Source organism: Schistocerca americana, unplaced genomic scaffold (genome assembly GCF_021461395.2).
Source record: "Schistocerca americana isolate TAMUIC-IGC-003095 unplaced genomic scaffold, iqSchAmer2.1 HiC_scaffold_31, whole genome shotgun sequence".
NCBI classification, from domain to species: Eukaryota; Metazoa; Arthropoda; class Insecta; order Orthoptera; family Acrididae; genus Schistocerca; species Schistocerca americana.
Window position 1 is genome coordinate 2,691,509 of NW_025726027.1, and position 18,731 is coordinate 2,710,239.

Sequence of the window (18,731 nt, forward strand, 5' to 3'; positions counted from 1 at the left end):
CCCTTGGACCTTCACTATGATGATGGGACACAATAATTGCATCGGAATGAAATACAAAATGCACACTGCTGACTTACCTACAAGAGGACTGACTTTTCTTAGTGTCTATGTTTTGAACCTTTCCTGTGTCACCAGTTTTAGATTACGATGCACAACTGCAGGTTTACTGTATCCCTTGGACCTTCACTTTCACGATGAAACACAAAAATTGCATCGGAATTAAATACAAAAGGCACAATGCCGACTTAAGTACAAGAAGACTGACTTTTCTTAAAGACTTTTATTTGAGCCTCTCCTGTGGCACCAATATTAGATTCCAATGAACAACTGCAGGTTTACTGTATCCGTTGGACCTTCACTTTGAAGATGAAGCACAGAAATTACATCGGAATTAAATACAAAAGGCACAATGCCTACTTAAGTACAAGAAGACTGAGTCTCCTACCGGCTATGCTTTGAGCCATTCCTGTGAGCCCACTTTTAGATTCCAGTGCTTCACTTCAAATTTACTGTATCCATTAGACCTTCAATTGGACGATGAAACACAAAAACTGCATTGGAATTAAATACAAAATGCACAATGCCGACTTAAGTACAAGAAGACTGACTAACTCAGTGTCTATGTTTTGAGCCTTTCCTGTGTCAGTAGTTTTAGATTCCGATGCACTATTGCAGGTTTACTGTATCCCTTGGACCTTCACGTTGACGATGAAACACAGATATTGTATCGGAATTTAATACCAAAGGCACAATGCCGAGTTAAGTACAAGAAGATTGAGTCTTCTTACGGTCTATGTTCTGACCCTTTCTTGTGACATCAATTTTAGATTCCTATATACAACTGCAGGTTTACCGTATCCCTTGGACATTCCCTTTGACGATGAAACACAAAAATTGTTTCGGAATTAAATACAAAAGTCTCAATGCGGACTTAAGGGTAAGAAGACTGAGTCTTCTTATCGTCTATGTTTTGAGCCGTTCCTGTGAGACCAGTTTTAAATTTCGATACTTGACTTCAGGTTTACTGTCCCCCTTGGACCTTCACTTCGACGATGAAACACCAAAATTGTTTAGGTAATTAGATACAAAAGGCACAATGCCGACTCAAGTACAAGGAGACTGACTTTTTTAGTGTCTATGTTTTGAGCCTTTCCTGTGTTACCAGCTTTAGGTTCCGATGCGCAACTGCAGGTTTACTGTATCTCTTGAAACTTCACATTGACGATGAAACACAGATATTGCATCGGATTTAAATACAAAAAGCACAATGCCGACTTCAGTACAAGAAGACTGACTTCTCTTCGTGTCTATGAATTGAGCCATTCCTGTGTCACCAGTTTCAGATTCCGATGCGCTACTGCAGGTTTACTGTACCTCTTAAAGCTTCACATTCAAGATGAAACACTGAGATAGCATCGGATTTAAATACAAAAAGCACAATGCCGACTTAAGTACATGAAGACTGAGTTTTCCTTCCGTCTATGTTTTAGCCCATCCTGTGATACCAGTTTTATATTCCGATGCTTCACTTCAGGTTTATTGTATCCCTGGGAGCTTCACTTTGATGATGAAACACAAAAATTGCATCGGAATTAAAAACAAAAGGAACAATGCCGAACTAAGTACAAGAAAACTGGCTTTTCTTATTGCCTATGTTTTGAGCCTTTCCTGAGTCACTAGTTTCAGATTCCGATGCACAGCTGCCAGTTTACTGTATCATTTGAAACTTCACTTTAACGATGAAAGTTAGAAATTGCATCGGAATTAAATACAAGAGGCACAATGTCGACTTAAGTACAAGAAGACTGACTTTTCTTAGTGTCTATGAATTAGGCCATTCCTGTGACACCAGTTTTAGATTCCGATGAACAAATGCAGGTTTTCTGTATCCCTTGGACCTTGACTTTGACAATGAAACACAGAAATGGCATCAGAATTAAACAGAAATTGCACAATGCCGACATAAGTGCAAGTCGACAGAGTCTTCTTATCGTCTATGTTTTGAACCTTTCCTGTAATACCAGTTTTAGATTCAGATGCTTCACTTCAAGTTTACTGTATCCGTTGGACCTTCACTTTGACGATGGAACACAAAAATTCCATCACAATTAAGTACAAAATGCACAATGCCGACTTCAGTACAAGAAGACTGACTTCACTTATTGTCTATGATTTGAGAAATTCCTGTGTCACCAGTTTCAAATTCCGATGGGCAACAGCAGATTTACTGTATCTCTTAAAGTTTCACATTCACGATGAAACACAGAAATTGCATCGGATTTAAATACAAAAAGCACAATGCCGACTTAAGTACAAGAAGAATGAGTTTTCTTACCGTCTATGTTTTAGCCTATCCTGTGATACCAGTTTTATATTCCGTTGCTTCACTTCAGGTTTATTGTATCCCTAGGAGCTTCACTTTGACGATGGAACACAAAAATTCCATAGGAATTAAATACAAAGGGCACAATGCCTACTTAAGTACAAGATGTCTGACTTTTCTTAGTGTCTATGATTTGAGCTTTTCCTGAGTCAGTAGCTTTAGATTCCGTTGCACAACTGCAGGTTTACTGCATCCCTTGGACCGTCACTTTGACGATGAAACACAAAATTGCATCGGTATTAAATACAAACGTCACAATGCCGACTTATGTACAAGAAAACTGACTTTTCTTAATGTGTATGTTTTGAGCCTTTCCTGTGTCACCAGTTTTAGATTCCGATGCACAACTGCCACTTTACTGTATCCCTTGAAATTTCACATTGACGATGAAAGACTGAAATTTCATCGGAATTAAATACAAAAGGAACTATGCCCACTTAAGTACAAGAAGACTGAGTTTTCTTACGGTCTAGGATTTGAGCCTTTCCTGTGAGACCAGTTTTAGATTCCGATTCACAACAGCAGGTTTCCCTTGCACCTTCACTTTGACGATGTAACGCAACATTTGCATCGGAATTAAATACAAAAGTCACAATGCCGAATAATGTACAAGAAGACTGACATTTCTTAGTGTCTATGATTTGAGCCTTTCTTGTGACACCTGTTTTAGATTCCGATGCACAACTGCAGGTTTACAGAATCCCTTGCACCTTCACGTTGACGATGTAACGCAAGAATTGAATCGGAATTAAATACAAAATTCACAATGCCGAATTATGTCCGGGAAGACTGATTTTTCTTAGTGTCTATGTTTTGAGCCTTTCCTGTGTCACCACTTTTAGATTCCGATGCACAACTGCAGGTTTACTGTATCCCTTGGACCTTCATTTTGACGATGAAACACAGAAATTGCATGGGAATTAAATTGAAATTACACCATGCCGACGTAAGTGCGAGGAGACTTAGTCTTCTTACCGTCTATGATTTGAGGCTTTCCTGTGATACCAGTTTTAAATTCCGAACCTTCAATTCAGGTTTACTGTATCCCTTGGACCTTCCCTTTGACGATGAAACACAGACATTCCATCGGAATTAAATACAAAAGGCACAATGCCGGCTTAAGAACAAGAAGACTGAGTCTTACTGTCTATGTTTTGGGCCTTCCCTGTGAGACCTGTTTTAAATTCCGATGCTACACTTCAGGTTTACTGTATCCCTTGGACCTTCACATTGACGATGAAACACAGAAATAGAATCGGAATTAAATACAAAGGGCACAATGCCGACTTAAGTACAAGATTACAGAGTCTCCTTAACGTCTCTGTTTGAGCCTTCCGTGTGATTCCGACGCTTCACTTCAGGTTTACTGTATCCCTTGGAGCTTCACTTTGACGATAAAACACAACAATTGCATCGGAATCCAATGCAAAATGCACAATGATGACTTAAGTACATGAAGACTGACTTTTCTAAGTGTCAATGATTTGAGCCTTCCCTGTGACACCAGTTTTGGATTCCGATACACTACTGAAGGTTTACTGTATCCCTTGGACCTTCACTTTGACGATGAAACACAGAAATTGCAACGGAATTAAATATAAAATTCACAATACCCACTTAAGTGCAAGAAGGCGGAGTCTTCTTACTGTCTATGATTTGAGCCTTTCCTGTGAGACCAGTTTTAGATTCCGATGCTTAACTTCAGGTTTACTGTATCCCTTGTACCTTCACATTCACGATGAAACACTGAAATTGCATTGGCAATAATTAAAAAATGCACAATGCCGAAATAAGTACAAGATGACTGACTTTTCTTAGTGTCTATGATTTGAGCCTTCCCTGTGTCACCAGTTTTAGATTCCGATGCACTACTGCAGGTTTACTGTATCCCTTAGACCTTCACTTTGACGATGAAACACAAAAATTACACCAGAATTAATACAAAATGATCAATGCCGATTTTAGTACAAGAAGACGAAGTTTTCTTACTGTCTATGTTTTGAGCCTTTCCCGTGTCAACAGATTTTGATACCGATGCTCAACTACAGGTTTACTGTATCCCTTGGACCTTCACATTGACGATAAAACACAAAAATTGCATCGGAATTAAATGCAAAATGCACAATGACGACTTAAGTACAGAAGACTGACTTTTCTTAGTTTCTATGATTTGAGCCTTTCCTGTGTCACCAGTTTTAGATTCCGATGCACAACTGCAGGTTTACAGTATCCCTTGGACCTTCACATTGGCGACGAAACACAGATATTGAATCGGAATTAAATACAAAAGGCACAATGCCGACTTAAGTACATCAAGACTGAGTCTTCTTACTGTCTATGCTTTGAACCTTTCCTTCCTTTGAGACCCGTTTTCGATTCCGATGCTTCACTTCAGGTTTACTCTTTCCCTTGGACCTACACTTTGACGATGAAACACAAAAATTGCAACGGAAATAAATACAAAAGGCACAATGCCGACTTAAGTACAAGCAGACTTATATTTCTTGGTGTCTGTGATTGAGCCTTTCCTGTGTCACCAGTTTTAGATTCCGATGCACATGTGCAGGTTTTCTGTATCCCTTGGACCTTTACTTTAACGACGAAACCCAAGAATTGCAAGAAGACTGACTGTTTTCTTAATGTCTATGATTTGAGCCTTTCCTTTGTCACCAATATTAGGTTCCGAAGAGCAACTGCAGATTCACTGTATCCCTTGGACCTCCACTTTGACGATGAAACACCGAAATTGCATCGGAATTAAAAACAAAATGCACAATGCCGATGTAAGTACAAGAAGACTGAGTCTTTTTACTGTCTATGTTTTGAGACTTTCCTGTGAGATCATTTGTAGATTCGGATATTCACATTAGGTTTACTGCACCCCTTGGACCATCACATTGACTATGAAACACAAAAATAGGATCGGAATTAAATACAAATCGCACAATGCCGACTTTAGTACAAGACAACTGACATTTTTTGGTGTCTTTGTTGGAGCATTTTCTGTGTCACTAGTTTTTGATTCCGATGCACAAGTGCAGGTTTACTGTATCCCTTGGACCTTCACATTGACGATGAAACACAGAAATTGCATCGGAATTGTATACAAAAGACACAATGCCGATTTAGGTACAAGAAAACTGACTCCTCTTACAGTCTATGTTTTAAGCCTCTCCTGTGAGACCAGTTTTAGATTCCGATGCTTCACCTAAGGTTTACTGTATCCCTTGGGCCTTCAATTTGACAATGAAACACAAAACTTGCATCGGAATTAAATACAAAATGCACTATGCCGACTTAAGTACAAGAAGACTGAGCTTCCTTAGTGTCTATGATTTGAGCCTTTCTTGTGAAGCCTGTTTTAGATTCAGATGCTTCACCTCCGGCTTACTGTTTCCCTTGGTCCTTCACATTGATGATGAAACACAGAAATTACATCGGAATTAAATACAAGAAGCTCAATGCCGACTTAAGTACAATAAGACTGACTCTTCTTACTGTCTACGTTTTAAGCCTTTCCTGTGAGACCAGTTTTAGATTACTATGCACCACTTAAGGTTTACTGAATCCCTTGGACCTTCACGGTGACAATGAAACACAATAAATTCATCGGAATTGAATACAAAAGACACAATGCCGACTTAAGTACAAAAAGCTTAACTTTTCTTAGTGTCTATGTTTTGAGCCTTCCCTGTGTCACCAGTTTTAGATTCCGATGCACAACTGCAGGTTTACTGTATCCCTCGGACTTTCACTTTGACGATGGAACACAATAATTGCATCGGAATTAAATACAAAAGGCACAATGCTGACTGAAGAACAAGAGGTCTGACTTATCTTAGTGTCTATGATTTGAGCCTTTCCTGTTTGACCAATTTTTTTGATTCCCATGCTTCACTACAGGTTTACTGTATCCCTTCGACCTTCGGTTACACGATGAAACACAGACATTGCATCGTAATTCAATACAAAAGTTACAATGCCCACTTCAGTACAAGAAGACTGAGGCTTCTTACCACCTACGATTTGAGCCTTTCGTGTGCGACCAGTTTTAGATTCCGATGCTTCACTTCAGGTTTACTGTATACCTTGGACCTTCACTTTGACGATGAAACAAAAAAATAGCATCGGAATTAAATACAAAAGGCACAATGCCGACTTAAGTACAAGAACACTGAATTGTCTTTGTGTCTATGTTTTGACTCTTCCATGTGTAACCAGTTTCAGATTCCGATGCACAACTGCAGGTTTACTGTATCCCTTGGACCTTCGCTTTGACGATGACATGCAAAACTTGCGTCGGAATTAAATACAAAAGGCACAATGCCGACTCAAGTACAAGTAGACTGACTTTTCTTCGTGTCTATGTTTTGAGCCTTTCCTGTGTCACCAATTTTAGATTCCGGTGAATTACTGCAGGTTTACTGTATCCGTTGGGCCTTCACTTTGAAGATGAAACACAGAAATCACATCGGAATATAATATAATAGGCACAATGCCGACTTAAGTGCAAGAAGGCTGAGTCTTCTTACGATCTATGTTTTCAGCCATTCCTGTGAGACCTGTTTTAGTTTCCGATGCTTCAATTCAGGTTTAGTGTATCCCTTGGAGTTTCACTTTGTCGAAGCAACACAAAAATTCAATCGGAATTAAATACAAAAATGCAAAATGCCGACTTAAGTACAAGAAGACTGACTATTTATTGTGTCTATGCTTTGAGCCTTTCCTGTGTCACCAGTTTTAGATTCCGATTCACAACTGCAGGTTTACTGTATCCCTTGGACCTACACTTTGACGATGAAACGCAAAACTTGCATGGGAATCAAATACAAAAGGCAGAATGCCGTCTTAAGTACAAGAAGACTGACATTTATAATTGTCTATGTTTTGAGCCTTTCCTGTGTCACCAGAATTAGATTATGATGAATAACTACCGGTTTTTTGTATCACTTGGACCTTCACTTTGATGATGAAACACAGAAATCGAATCGGAAATAAATACTAAGGTCACAATGCCGGCTTAAGTACAAGAATACTGAGTCTTCTTACCGTCTATGTTATGAGCCTTTCCTGTGATACCAGTTTTTGATTTCGATGCTACACTTCAGGTTTCTGTATCCCTTCGAACTTCACTTTGACGTTGAAGCACAAACATTGCATCGGAATTGTATACAAAAGGCACAATGCCGACTTAAGTACAAGAAGACTGACTTTTCTTAGTGTCTATGATTTGAGCCTTTCCTTTGTCACCAGTTTTAGATTCCGAAGGACAAATGCAGGGTACTGTATCCATTGGACCTTCACATTGACGATGAAACCCAGAAATTGCATCGCAATTAAATTCTAAAGGCACAATGCTGACTTAAGTACTAGAACACTGAGTTTTCTAACCGTCTATATTTTGAGCCTTTCCTGTGAGACCAGTTTTAGATTCCGATGCACAACTGTAGGTTTAATGTACCCCTTGGACCTTCACTTTGACGATGAAACACAAAAATTGCATCGGAATTAAATAGAAGAGGTACAATGCCGACTTAAGTGCAAGAAGACTGAATTGTCTTAGTGTCTATCTTTTGGGGCTTTAATGTGTCACCAGTTTCTGATTCCGATGCACAACTGCAGGTTTACTGTATCAATTGGACCTTCACTTTGACGATGGAACACAGAAATTGCATCGGAATTAAATTCACAATGCATAATGCCGACATAAGTACAAGTAGACTGACGTTTCTTAGTGTCTATGATTTGAGCCTTTCCTGTGTCACCAGTTTTAGATTCGGATGAATAACTGCAAGTTTACTGTATCCCTTTGACCTTCACTTTGAAGATGAAACACAGAAATCGAATCGGAATTAAATACAAAAGGCACAATGCCGACTTAAGTACAAGAAGACCGAATTGTCTTTGTGTCTATGTTTTGAGCCTTTCCTGTGGCATAAATGTTAGATTTCGATGAACAACTGCAGGTTTACTGTATCCCTTGGACCTTCACTTTGACGATGAATCACAGAAATTGCATCGTAATTAATTACAAGAGGAACAATGCCGAAATAAGTGCAAAGAAGTCTGAAACTTCTTACTGTCTATGTTTCAAGGCTTTCATGTGAGACCAGTTTTAGATGCCTATGGTTCACTTTAGGTTTAATGTATCACTTGTACCTTGACTTTGACGATGAAACACAAAAATAGCATCGGAACTAAATGCAAAAGACACAATGCAGACTTAAGTACAACAAGACTGACTTTTCTTAGTGTCTATGTTTTGAGCCTTTCCTGTGTCACCAGTTTTTGACTGCGATGCACAACTGCAGGTTTACTGTATCAGTTTTACCTTCACTTTGACGATGAAACGTAAAGATTGCATCGGAATTAAATACTAAAGGCACAATGCCTACTTAAGTACAAGAATACTGACTTTTCTTAGTGTCTATGTTTAGAGCCTTTCCTGTGTCACCAGTTTTAGATTACGATGCACAACTGCAGGTTTACTGTATCCCTTGGACCTTCACTTTCACGATGAAACACAAAAATTGCATCGGAATTAAATACAAAAGGCACAATGCCGACTTAAGTACAAGAAGACTGACTTTTCTTAAAGACTTTGATTTGAGGCTTCTCCTGTGTCACCAATATTAGATTCCAATGAACAACTGCAGGTTTACTGTATCCGTTGGACCTTCACTTTGAAGATGAAGCACAGAAATTACATCGGAATTAAATACAAAAGGCACAATGCATACTTAAGTACAAGAAGACTGAGTCTTCTACGGGCTATGCTTTGAGCCATTCCTGTGAGCCCACTTTTAGATTCCAATGCTTCACTTCAAATTTACTGTATCCATTGGACCTTCACTTGGACGATGAAACACAAAAACTGCATTGGAATTAAATACAAAATGCACAATGCCGACTTAAGTACAAGAAGACTGACTTACTCAGTGTCTATGTTTTGAGCCTTTCCTGTGTCAGCAGTTTTAGATTCCGATGCACAACTGCAGGTTTACTGTATCCCTTCGACCTTCACGTTGACGATGAAACACAGAAATTGTATCAGAATTTAATACCAAAGGCACAATGCCGAGTTAAGTTCAAGTAATCTGAGTCTTCTTACCGTCTATGTTTTGAGCCTTTCCTGTGGGACCAGTTTTAGATCCCGATGCTTCACTTCAGGTTTACTGTATCCCTTGGACCTTCACATTGACGATGAAACACAGAAATTGCATCGGAATTAAATACAAAATCACAATGCCCACTTAATTACAAGAAGACTGAGCCTTCTTACCGTCTATGATTTGAGCGATTCCTGTGAGACCAGTTGAAGATTCCGATGCTTCACTTCAGTTTTACTGTATCCCTTGGACCTTCACATTGACGATGAAACACAGAAATTGCATTGGAATTAAATACAAACTCACAATGCCCACTTAAGTACAAGAAGACTGAAGCTTCTTACCGTCTATGATTTGAACGATTACTGTGAGACCAGTTTAAGATTCCGATGCTTCTCTTCAGGTTTACTGTATCCCTTGGACCTTCACGTTGACGATGAAACACAAAAGTAGCGTCGGAATTAAATACAAAAGGCAGAATGCCGACTTAAGTACGTTAAGATTGAACTGTCTTTGTGTCTATGTTTTGAGGCTTTCATGTGTCACCAGTTCAGATTACGATGCGCAACAGCAGGTTTACTGTATCCCTTGGGCCTTAACTTTCACGATGAAATGAAAAAATTGCATCGGAATTAAATACAAAAGGCACAATGCCGTCTTAAGTACAAGTAGACTGACTTCTCTTAGTGTCTATGATTTGAGCCTATCCTGTATCACCAATATTGGATTCCGATGAATAACTGCAGGTTTACTGTATCCGTTGGACCATCACTTTGAAGACGAAACACAGAAATTACGTCGGAATTAGATACAAAAGGCACAATGCCAACTTAAGTACAAGAAGATTGAGTCTTCTTACGGTCTATGTTGTGACCCTTTCCTGTGACACCAGTTTTAGATTCCGATATACAACTGCAGGTTTACTGTATCCCTTGGACATTCACTTTGACGATGAAACACAAAAACTGTTTCGGAATTAAATACAAAAGTCACAATGCGGACTTAAGGGTAATAAGACTGAGTCTTCTTATCGTCTATGTTTTGAGCCGTTCCTGTGAGACCAGTTTTAAATTTCGATACTTGACTTCAGGTTTACTGTCCCCCTTGGACCTTCACTTCGACGATGAAACACCAAAATTGTTTCGGTAATTAGATACAAAAGGCACAATGCCGACTTAAGTACAAGGAGACTGACTTTTTTAGTGTCTATGTTTTGAGCCTTTTCTGTGTTACCAGCTTTAGGTTCCGATGCGCAACTGCTGGTTTACTGTATCTCTTGAAACTTCATATTGACAAATGAAACACAGATATTGCATCGGATTTAAATACAAAAAGCACAATGCCGGCTTAAGTACAAGAAGACTAAGTTTTCTTACGATCTATGTTTTGAGAAAATTCTGTGATATCAGTTTTAGATTCCAATGCTTCACTTCAGGTTTACTGTATCCCTTTAACCTTCACTTTGACGATTAAACACAAAAATTGCTTCGGAATTAAATAGAAAATGCTCAATGCCGACTTCAGTACAAGAAGACTGACTTCTCTTCGTGTCTATGATTTGAGCCATTCCTGTGTCACCAGTTTCAGATTCCGATGCGCTACTGCAGGTTTACTGTACCTCTTAAAGCTTCACATTCAAGATGAAACACTGAGATAGCATCGGATTTAAATACAAAAAGCACAATGCCGACTTAAGTACAAGAAGACTGAGTTTTCCTACCGTCTATGTTTTAGCCCATCCTGTGATACCAGTTTAATATTCCGATGCTTCACTTCAGGTTTATTGTATCCCTGGGAGCTTCACTTTGATGATGAAACACAAAAATTGCATCGGAATTAAAAACAAAAGGAACAATGCCGAACTAAGTACAAGAAAACTGACTTTTCTTATTGCTTATGTTTTGAGCCTTTCCTGAGTCACTAGTTTCAGATTCCGATGCACAGCTGCCAGTTTACTGTATCTTTTGAAACTTCACTTTAACGATGAAAGTTAGAAATTGCATCGGAATTAAATACAAGAGGCACAATGCCGACTTATGTACAAGAAAACTGACTTTTCTTAATGTGTATGTTTTGAGCCTTTCCTGTGTCACCAGTTTTAGATTCCGATGCACAACTGCCACTTTACTGTATCCCTTGAAATTTCACATTGACGATGAAAGACAGAAATTTCATCGGAATTAAATACAAAAGGCACTATGCCGACTTAAGTACAAGAAGACTGAGTTTTCTTACGGTCTAGGATTTGAGCCTTTCCTGTGAGACCAGTTTTAGATTCCGATGCACAACAGCAGGTTTCCCTTGCTCCTTCACTTTGACGATGTAACGCAACATTTGCATCAGCATTAAATACAAAAGTCACAATGCCGAATTAAGTACAAGAAGACTGACATTTCTTAGTGTCTATGATTTGAGCCTTTCTTGTGACACCTGTTTTAGATTCCGATGCACAACTGCAGGTTTACAGAATCCCTTGCACCTTCACGTTGACGATGTAACGCAACAATTGCATTGGAATTAAATACAAAATTCACAATGCCGAATTATGTACGGGAAGACTGACTTTTCTTAGTGTCTATGCTTTGAGCCTTTCCTGTGTCACCACTTTTAGATTCCGATGCACAACTGCAGGTTTACTGTATCCCTTGGACCTTCACTTTGACGATGAAACACAGAAATTGCATGGGAATTAAATTGAAATTACACCATGCCGACTTAAGTGCGAGGAGACTGAGTCTTCTTACCGTCTATGATTTGAGGCTTTCCTGTGATACCAGTTTTAAATTCCGAACCTTCAATTCAGGTTTACTGTATCCCTTGGACCTTCCCTTTGACGATGAAACACAGACATTCCATCGGAATTAAATACAAAAGGCACAATGCCGGCTTAAGAACAAGAAGACTGAGTCTTACTGTCTATGTTTTGGGCCTTTCCTGTGAGACCTGTTTTAAATTCCGATGCTACACTTCAGGTTTACTGTATCCCTTGGACCTTCACATTGACGATGAAACACAGGAATAGAATCGGAATTAAATACAAAGGGCACAATGCCGACTTAAGTACAAGATTACTGAGTCTTCTTAACGTCTCTGTTTGAGCCTTCCGTGTGATTCCGACGCTTCACTTCAGGTTTACTGTATCCGTTGGAGCTTCACTTTGACGATAAAACACAACAATTGCATCGGAATCCAATGCAAAATGCACAATGATGACTTAAGTACATGAAGAGTGACTTTTCTAAGTGTCAATGATTTGAGCCTTACCTGTGTCACCAGTTTTGGATTCCGATGCACTACTGCAGGTTTACTGTATCCCTTGGACCTTCACTTTGACTATGAAACACAGAAATTGCAACGGAATTAAATATAAAATTCACAATGCCCACTTAAGTGCAAGAAAGCTGAGTCTTCTTACCGTCTATGATTTGAGCCTTTCCTGTGAGACCAGTTTTAGATTCCGATGCTTAACTTCAGGTTTACTGTATCCCTTGGACCTTCACATTCACGATGAAACACTGAAATTGCATTGGCAATAATTAAAAAATGCACAATGCCGAAATAAGTACAAGATGACTGACTTTTCTTAGTGTCTATGATTTGAGCCTTCCCTGTGTCACCAGTTTTAGATTCCGATGCGCTACTGCAGGTTTACTGTATCCCTTCGACCTTCACTTTGACGATGAAACACAAAAATTACACCAGAATTAATACAAAATGATCAATGCCGATTTTAGTACAAGAAGACCAAGTTTTCTTACTGTCTATGTTGTGAGCCTTTCCCGTGTCAACAGATTTAGATACCGATGCTTCACTTCAGGTTTACTGTATCCCTTGGAAATTCACTTAGACGATGACACACAAACTTTGCATCTGAATTAAACACTAAAGGTAGGACCTTTACATTGTCGATGAAACAGAGAAATTCCATAGGAATTAAATACAATAGGCACAATGCCTTCTTAAGTACAAGAAGACTGAGGCTTCTTACTGTCTATATTTTGAACCTTTCCTGTGTCACCTGTTTTAGATTCCGATACACAACTGCAGGTGTACTTTATCCCTTGTACCTTCACATTGACGATGAAACACAGAAATTGCATCGGAAATCAATACAAAAGGCACAATGCCAACTTAAGTACAAGATAACTGAGTCATCTTACTGTTTTTTTTTTTTTTTTGAGCCTCTCCTGTGTCACCAGTTTTAGATTCCGATGCTCAACTACAGGTTTACTGTATCCCTTGGACCTTCACATACACGATGAAACACTGAAATTGCATTGGCAATAATTAAAAAATGCACAATGCCGAAATAAGTACAAGATGACTGACTTTTCTTAGTGTCTATGATTTGAGCCTTCCCTGTGTCACCAGTTTTAGATTCCGATGCACTACTGCAGGTTTACTGTATCCCTTGGACCTTCACTTTGACGATGAAACACAAAAATTACACCAGAATTAATACAAAATGATCAATGCCGATTTTAGTACAAGAAGACCAAGTCTACTTACTGTCTATGTTTTTAGCCTTTCCCGTGTCAACAGATTTAGATACCGATGCTTCACTTCAGGTTTACTGTATCCCTTGGATCTTTACTTGGACGATGAAACACAGAAATTGCAATGGCATTAAATACAAAAGTCACAAAGCCCACTTAAGTACAAGAAGATTGAGTCTTCCTACCGCCTATGTTTTGAGCCTTTCCTGTGAGACCAGTTATAGATTCCGATGCTTCACTTTAGGTTTACTGTATCCCTTGGAAATTCACTTAGACGATGACACACAAAATTTGCATGTGAATTAAACACTAAAGGTAGGACCTTTACATTGTCGATGAAACACAGAAATTCCATAGGAATTAAATACAATAGGCTCAATGCCTTCTTAAGTACAAGAAGACTGAGTCTTCTTACTGTCTATGTTTTGAACCTTTCCTGTGTCACCTGTTTTAGATTCCGATACACAACTGCAGGTGTACTGTATCCCTTGTTCCTTCACATTGACGATGAAACACAGAAATTGCATCGGAATTAAATACATAATCACAATGCCCACTTAATTACAAGAAGACTGAGTCTTCTTACCGTCTATGATTTGAGCGATTCATGTGAGACCAGTTGAATATTCCGATGCTTCACTTCAGGTTTACTGTATCCCTTGGACCTTCACATTGACGATGAAACACAGAAATTGCATCGGAATTAAATACAAAATCACAATGCCCACTTAAGTACAAGAAGACTGAAGCTTCTTACCGTCTATGATTTGAGCGATTCCTGTAAGACTAGTTTAAGATTCCGATGCTTCTCTTCAGGTTTACTGTATCCCTTGGACCTTCACTTTGACGATGAAACACAAAAGTAGCGTCGGAATTAAATACAAAAGGCAGAATGACGACTTAAGTACGTTAAGATTGAATTGTCTTTGTGTCTATGTTTTGAGGCTTTCATGTGTCACCAGTTCAGATTACTATGCACAACAGCAGGTTTACTGTATCCCTTGGGCCTTAACTATCACGATGGAATGAAAAAATTGCATCGGAATTAAATACAAAAGGCACAATGCCGTCTTAAGTACAAGTAGACTGACTTCTCTCAGTGTCTATGATTTGAGCCTATCCTGTGTCACCAATATTGGATTCCGATGAATAACTGCAGGTTTACTGTATCCGTTGGACCATCACTTTGAAGACGAAACACAGAAATTACGTCGGAATTAGATACAAAAGGCACAATGCCAACTTAAGTACAAGAAGATTGAGTCTTCTTACGGTCTATGGTTGGTTGGTTGGTTGGGGTAGGAGACCAGACAGCGTGGTCATCGGTCTCATCGGATTAGGGAAGGATGGGGAAGGAAGTCGGCCGTGCCCTTACAGAGGAACCATCCCGGCATTTGCCTGGAGCGATTTAGGGAAATCACGGAAATCCTAAATCAGGATGGCCGGACGCGGGATTGAACCGTCGTCCTCCCGAATGCGAGTCCAGTGTCTAACCACTGCGCCAACTCGCTCGGTTTACGGTCTATGTTCTGACCCTTTCCTGTGACACCAGTTTTAGATTCCGATATACAACTGCAGGTTTACTGTATCCCTTGGACATTCACTTTGACGATGAAACACAAAAATTGTTTCGGAATTAAATACAAAAGTCACAATGCGGACTTAAGGGTAAGAAGACTGAGTCTTCTTATCGTCTATGTTTTGGGCCGTTCCTGTGAGACCAGTTTTAAATTTCTATACTTGTCTTCAGGTTTACTGTCCCCCTTGGACCTTCACTTCGACGATGAAACACCAAAATTGTGTCGGTAATTAGATACAAAAGGCACAATGCCGACTTAAGTACAAGGAGACTGACTTTTTTAGTGTCTATGTTTTGAGCCTTTCCTGTGTTACCAGCTTTAGGTTCCGTTGCGCAACTGCTGGTTTACTGTATCTCTTGAAACTTCACATTGACGATGAAACACAGATATTGCATCGGATTTAAATACAAAAAGCACAATGCCGACTTAAGTACAAGAAGACTGAGTTTTCTTACCGTCTATGTTTTAGCCTATCCTGTGATACCAATTTTATATTCCGTTGCTTCACTTCAGGTTTATTGTATCCCTAGGAGCTTCACTTTGACGATGAAACACAAAAATTCCATCGGAACTAAATACAATGGGCACAATGCCTACTTAAGTACAAGATGTCTGACTTTTCTTAGTGTCTATGATTTGAGCTTTTCCTGAGTCAGTAGCTTTAGATTCCGTTGGACAACTGCAGGTTTACTGCATCCCTTGGACCGTCACTTTGACGATGAAACACAAAATAGCATCGGAATTAAATACAAACGTCACAATGCCGACTTATGTACAAGAAAACTGACTTTTCTTAATGTGTATGTTTTGAGCCTTTCCTGTGTCACCAGTTTTAGATTCCGATGCACAACTGCCACTTTACTGTATCCCTTGAAATTTCACATTGACGATGAAAGACAGAAATTTCATCGGAATTAAATACAAAAGGCACTATGCCGACTTAAGTACAAGAAGACTGAGTTTTCTAACGGTCTAGGATTTGAGCCTTTCCTGTGAGACCAGTTTTAGATTCCGATGCACAACAGCAGGTTTCCCTTGCACCTTCACTTTGACGATGTAACGCAACATTTGCATCAGCATTAAATACAAAAGTCACAATGCCGAATTATGTACAAGAAGACTGACATTTCTTAGTGTCTATGATTTGAGCCTTTCTTGTGACACCTGTTTTAGATTCTGATGCACAACTGCAGGTTTACAGAATCCCTTGCACCTTCACGTTGTCGATGTAACGCAACAATTGCATCGGAATTAAATACAAAATTCACAATGCCGAATTATGTACGGGAATACTGACTTTTCTTAGTGTCTATGTTTTGAGCCTTTCCTGTGTCACCACTTTTAGATTCCGATGCACAACTGCAGGTTTACTGTATCCCTTGGACCTTCACTTTGACGATGAAACACAGAAATTGCATGGGAATTAAATTGAAATTACACCATGCCGACTTAAGTGCGAGGAGACTGAGTCTTCTTACCGTCTATGATTTGAGGCTTTCCTGTGATACCAGTTTTAAATTCCGAACCTTCAATTCAGGTTTACTGTATCCCTTGGACCTTCCCTTTGACGATGAAACACAGACATTCCATCGGAATTAAATACAAAAGGCACAATGCCGGCTTAAGAACAAGAAGACTGAGTCTTACTGTCTATGTTTTGGGCCTTTCCTGTGAGACCTGTTTTAAATTCTGATGCTACACTTCAGGTTTACTGTATCCCTTGGACCTTCACATTGACGATGAAACACAGAAATAGAATCATAATTAAATATAAAGGGCACAATGCCGACTTAAGTACAAGATTACTGAGTCTTCTTAACGTCTCTGTTTGAGCCTTCCGTGTGATTCCGACGCTTCACTTCAGGTTTACTGTATCCCTTGGAGCTTCACTTTGACGATAAAACACAACAATTGCATCGGAATCCAATGCAAAATGCACAATGATGACTTAAGAACATGAAGACTGACTTTTCTAAGTGTCAATGATTTGAGCCTTCCCTGTGTCACCAGTTTTGGATTCTGATGCACTACTGCAGGTTTACTGTATCCCTTGGACCTTCACTTTGACGATGAAACACAGAAATTGCAACGGAATTAAATATAAAATTCACAATGCCCACTTAAGTGCAAGAAGGCTGAGTCTTCTTACCATCTATGATTTGAGCTTTTCCTGTGAGACCAGTTTTATATTCCGATGCTTAACTTCAGGTTTACTGTATCCCTTGTACCTTCACATTCACGATGAAACACTGAATTTGCATTGGCAATAATTAAAAAATGCACAATGCCGAAATAAGTACAAGATGACTGACTTTTCTTAGTGTCTATGATTTGAGCCTTCCCTGTGTCACCAGTTTTAGATTCCGATGCACTACTGCAGGTTTACTGTATCCCTTGGACCTTCACTTTGACGATGAAACACAAAAATTACACCAGAATTAATACAAAATGATCAATGACGATTTTAGTACAAGAAGACCAAGTCTTCTTACTGTCTATGTTTTTAGCCTTTCCCGTGTCAACAGATTTAGATACCGATGCTTCACTTCAGGTTTGCTGTATCCCTTGGATCTTTACTTGGACGATGAAACACAGAAATTGCAATGGCATTAAATACAAAAGTCACAATGCCCACTTAAGTACAAGAAGATTGAGTCTTCCTACCGTCTATGTTTTGAGCCTTTCCTGTGAGACCAGTTATACATTCCGATGCTTCACTTTAGGTTTACTGTATACCTTGGAAATTCACTTAGACGATGACACACAAAATTTGCATCTGAATTAAACACTAAAGGTAGGACCTTTACATTGTCGATGAAACACAGAAATTCCAAAGGAATTAAATACAATAGGCACAATGCCTTCTTAAGTACAAGAAGACTGAGTCTTCTTACTGTCTATGTTTTGAACCTTTCCAGTGTCACCTGTTTTAGATTCCGATACACAACAGCAGGTGTACTGTATCCCTTGTACCTTCACATTGACGATGAAACACAGAAATTATATCGGAATTCAATACAAAAGGCACAATGCCAACTTAAGTACAAGAAAACTGAGTCATCTTACAGTTTTTTTTTTTTTTTGAGCCTCTCCTGTGTCACCAGTTTTAGATTCCGATGCTCAACTACAGGTTTACTGTATCCCTTGGACCTTCACATTGACG